We start from the raw sequence: 5192 nt of genomic DNA on the forward strand, positions 1-5192 counted from the left end.
TCCCTCGCTTTGGGCTAGCAGGAGGAGTGGCGCCAGAGGAGGGTAATTGGCAAGGATCATGGGGGTCGGGGTCCCTATGCCAAGCCCTTATTGTGGCTTTGTGTCTGAGTATGCGTCAGCCATTCACTGATGACTCTCTGCTCAACACAGGTTGGTTAAGTGCCTATTGGGGCCTGGATGCTGGAGAAGGACCTGTGTAGAGCTCTGCACCTGTTTCGGTGAACACATGCATGCAGGAAGTTTCTGGTTTGGGGAAATTCTGTCCTAAATATATAAACCTCAAAAGATTAGGAGGGAAGGCACAAATATTTACTGAGAACCTGTTAGTGTCAGGTCCTGTTCTAGGTATAATTTTTGTTCCCATTGTACAGATAAGATAAGGTCAGAGAAGGAGGATGGCTGGCAAAGGCAGGGTGGGGTGATGGACAAGAGGCCTTTGAAGGCACACAGACTTCTATTTGAATCCACTCCCTGCCATTTGCCAGCTGTGTGACTGTGGGCAAGTTTTCAGCTTCTGTAGCCTTACTTCCCTGCTCTAAACCACAGGATGATAGCACCCATTGTTACTAATGGCTTTCTTGTGAGGAGTAAATGAAAAAAGGTATGTAAGGTGCTCAGCACAGGCCCTACAGGCATTCAGTCATCCATTGGAGATTTAGTGAGCACCTGTTCAGTACCAGGTCTTGTACTAAGCACTGGGGCTGCCGTGGAGAGCATCACAGGCATAATGTCTGTCCTCAAGAAGCTTAGAGGCTTGAGGGGAGACATAGATGAGTGAATAGGTGACTGTACACCAGAGCTGTAATGAATGGAGGGGCCAGGGTGCTGTTGTGGGAATGAATGACAAGGCTACACCCATCCCAGGCTTGAGGAGTCAAGGAAGGTGCCTGGAGGGTGCTGTCTCAGCTGAACCTTGAAGGATGAGTTGGCATTCAGACAGAGGGAACGACATGTTCAGAGGCCCAGAGTCAAAAGATCATGTGAGTTCCAGAACCAAAAGCAGTTTAGCGTGGCCGAAGCTCAGACATGGAAAAATTACTGATGTTGGGAGGCAAATGGGCCAGAGAGGGCAGCAATGGGAGAGGGTCAGTGGCCAGCTCTGAGGTGCTGGTGGCAGTTCAAACCAGGAGGGACTGGGGAGGGCAGTGGGACAGGAGGGGAAAGGGTGAATTCACATATATTTTGGATGTAGAGACATAGCTGTGGATTGAACATGGGGGACGAGGGAGATGGAAGAGTCAAGCGATGTCTGGTTTTCAGTTGGCATTTGGACAGACAGGGCCATTCCTTGGGGCAGGAGGAGCCCTGGGGAGAACGATGTGCTGAGTTTCAGACAAGCTCCATTTGAGTCAGGTCCTATGGGATTTGGGAAGGGTGTTCAGGAGCATATATATCTCCAGTTCCTGGCATTGGGCGACATGATCATCTGGAGGCATCCAGCTGGATCATGGGGTCAGAGACCTGGAAGCTGTCTGGGCTGGAGAAGGAAGTCTATCAAGAGCATAAACGTTATCATGGAAATGTCGGGAGTGGCTGGGGTGGGGGGCGGTGCAGAGTGGGATAGAGCAGGTGACCCAGGTCTGTTTAGATGAACACCTTAGAACACCTTGGCACAGGAAAAGGAGCCCACTGGCTGAGAAGGAACAGCTAGAGGGAGAGGAGGAGGGAAACCAGGACACCGGACTCCTAGAGTTGGTGGAAAGAGTGTAGTCTTAGAAATAACGGTCAATGCTCTTATCTCTTGGAGCCTCAATTTCTTGGTCTGGAATATGGGGCAGTAGCATCTGTCTCAGATTTGTTGTAAGGAGGAAGTAAGTCACTACTGTCAGGGGCAGAGCCTGGGTTACTGCCCAGATTCTCCAGGGCCCGGATTCTCCCACGGCCCCCACTGCCTCTGGGGAGGTAGCCCTGAGAGGAGGAGTAAAGGAGCTTTGAGTCAGCAGGACCTGTACAGGTTCTAGGGGTGGGACCTCACTGCAGGGCGTGGTAGCTGTCTTCGCTGGGTGGAGAGCACAGAAAGGTTGATGGATCTTCCCCTGGGACAGATACCCCAGCCCCACCCCACAACCAGACTCCAGGACAACCCAGCTGGGTCTGGTCTCCACATGGGCTGCAGAACTGCCCCCTTTCTAGGCTGATGAAGGGTGGGCTACTGCTGTGTGTGTGCAGGTTTGTGTGCGTCCATGTAGCCCCATGTGTATCTCTCTGTGTGGGCCCATGTGTGTGTGTGTGCGCATGCGTGCACACACGCTGGGAATGGCAGTATATCCATCTCTGAGTGTGCCCACATGTGCGCCTGGGGAGTGGAGTCATGCTGTGTGAGTTGTGTGAGCTGCATGCTTTCCTCTCTGGGTGTGTCTGCCTGTCTTGGCCCACACCTCTCTCCGGGTGCACCAGAGCTGGTGTTCCCCTGCCAGGACTATCTTCTGGGCTGCTTTGCTGCAGGAGGGACACTCCCAACCTTGGGATGGGGCCAAGTTCATGAGCAGGGAGCAGCTGGACCACCTCAGAGTAAGGACTGTGCCTTGTCCAGCTCAGGCCAGTGGTAATTCTTGAGACAGCACCTGTCCTGCTGGGCCCTGCCAGAAGAGAGGGGGCAGCACCCCTGCAGCTGGGGGTCTGCAATGGGCCCTTCCCTGCCAGCCTTGGAGCCCAGCAGACGCGCCCTCCTCCATGCCCACTCCCTGGGAGGCGTCTGACACATGATTTATTCATAAAAAGCCATTATTTGTGCCAAAGAAGAACTGAGCTGCTGCTTTTTAAGTGCTGATAATGCTCTCAGCCTCCTTGCCTCTCCTCTGCTCTCCCCTCCCATCTTCTCTCTCTTATCTTTTCTCTCACCTCCTTGGGACTTCTTTCTCCTCCTCCCTTTCTTCCTCCTTTTCCTTGTTCTCCCTCTCTATTCCTTTCTTGTTTTCCTCATCCCTTCTCCTTCCCTTTCTTCCTTCTCCCCACTCACCCAGCTCACCTTCCACTTCTGCTCTGCAATTTGGGGAGGCAGGGTCACGGGAGGCTCAGAACAATTTTTCCAGACTGAGGAAGGTCTACAATGCCCGAGCCCTGTGCACCGCACCCTGCACCTTGGCCTCCACCTCTTTAGGACTAGGGGATAGTTGGGAGGAGGGGGAGCAGACTGAGAAAGGGGGGTGTCTCAGAGACTGTCATAAGTAGCTCCCCCTAGGCTAACAGCAGTGACTTTAGTCTCCCATTATTTTAGCACCAGTCTCCCAAATAAACATTCAATCTAAAGAGCAGTGCTCTTGGTGTGCAAATGCAGGTTCAAGGCAAACTCCCTAGGCCCCCTTTCCCCACCAAGTGTGCCTCCTATAGAAATCCTGAGCCATCATTATTCAGGTGGTGCCAGGAGAGACTGGCATCAAGGGAGGTGCTAGGGACCGTCACAGAGAGCACCCTCTGTTTCCAGACAGGAGGCAGCAGGATGACTATCAGGTGTGAGCATAGACATGGACACACACAGGGTTCTTAGAAGCAGACATCACAGGCCCACATGTGCGGGCTCGCACACACACACAGAAGCATGCACACAGCCACACGCCTACTCATGCAGATGGAGAGGCATTCCTCTCCTGAGCACCTGTGGTGGGCCTCAAACTTGCCCCATTCAGATACCAGTTTGCTCATTCGATCATTCACTTCCTAAACTTTACTTTCACACTCCCTCTGTGCCAGCCCTGGTGCTGGGCGCTGGGGAGGCAAAAATGAACATGACTGGGTCACAGGGAGGGGGGCTGGAGCAGATGGGTACTCCAGTCCCTTCCCTGCAGCCTTGGGCTAGGGGTTAGGCACCCAGCAGGCAAGGGGTTAAGTCATTTGGCATCCAGAGCTGGAGCCATTAGGCCTCCTAATTATGAAATTATCGAGGTCCTCAGGTGACTGCTAATTTCACACACACTGTTCCTCTCATGGCTAATGAACGCCCGCAGAACCCACGCCTTGTCTTTCCTGCTGAACAGTGACCTGCAGTTAATGAGCTCAGGAAGGCAGACAGGCCGCTGGCTGGGTGAGTGGGGCGCCAGGCCTGAGGAGGGGGCCACAGCAAGGACCTCTGGGCCAAAGCCTGGCCCTCAGTGTGCAGGAGAGGCTAGGCCAGGGGCTCTAGGGAGCAGGGAGGGATACAGATCTGGGGAGGCGGGGCTTAGGTCCTATGCTCCTGGAAGGAGCATGGGGGTGGGAAGAGAAAAGAAATGCAAATAGTGGAGGGAGAACATTCCTGCTGGATTCTGGGGCCAGATCAGAGATGTTCATTCAGGGCTGGGAATTACAACAGCTTAAGGGGTGGGAACTGGGGAGGCATAGTCGTACCCCGGTGCTGGAGATGGTGAGGACTCTGGGGGATGGTGGTGCTCATGAGAGTGACAATGTCAGCTGGTGAGGTTGCAAAGCTGCTGCTGCTCGTTGTGATCTTTAAAGTTAAAAATTTTTTTTTTAATTAAAGAAGTAACATAAAAAATTACCCTGCAAAATATGAAGGAACAAAAAGTAGCATGCTGGTTGCCATCTTGGGGCAGTGCAGGAGCCCAAGTCTAGAGGTCATGTTCTCCCAAACAGAGACACAGTGGACTGACTCTCCAGGCTGACCACCAGCTGGGTTTGAAGACCTGCCCGTGGGGAGGATCCTGCCCAACCCATATTCACCAGCCTGGTCTGTGCCAGTTGAGAGGTGGTGTGACGAATGAGGAGAGCAAGGGGGTGAGAATCCAGGTGTGGGTGCAGGGACCTCTTCTGGATTTTATCTGTCCTGTGGCCTTGAGCAAGCTCCTTTCCCTTTCTGGGCCTCAGTTTCTCAGTAAGTGATAGGGTTAGACTAGAGCTGTATTTACAGAAGAAGTAGGGCTGGACTCCTTTGGGGTTGCCCATACTTATCAGGGACCCTCCCCTGAGGCAGGCACCCCAGGCTGGGAGCCAGGTGAGGTTGGTGGATTTGTACATATGGTGCACGGTGGGTGTGCAGTACTCTATCCCTTTGAAGTGGCCCTCAGGAATAAGAGGGACATCCTGGCTTCCCGTGGCTCTGACAGCAGGTCCCCACTCTGCCAGGAACTCGGGCATCTACTGTACCTCAGTTCCCACCTGTCAAAGGTAGGTAATACAAGTGTGAACTCACTTTGCATGCAACAAAGATCTCAGAGGTTGTAGCTTTTACTGTGTGACTGGGCTGACCACTTCTCTCC

Source organism: Manis pentadactyla, chromosome 4, assembly GCF_030020395.1.
Source record: "Manis pentadactyla isolate mManPen7 chromosome 4, mManPen7.hap1, whole genome shotgun sequence".
Classification (NCBI taxonomy): Eukaryota; Metazoa; Chordata; class Mammalia; order Pholidota; family Manidae; genus Manis; species Manis pentadactyla.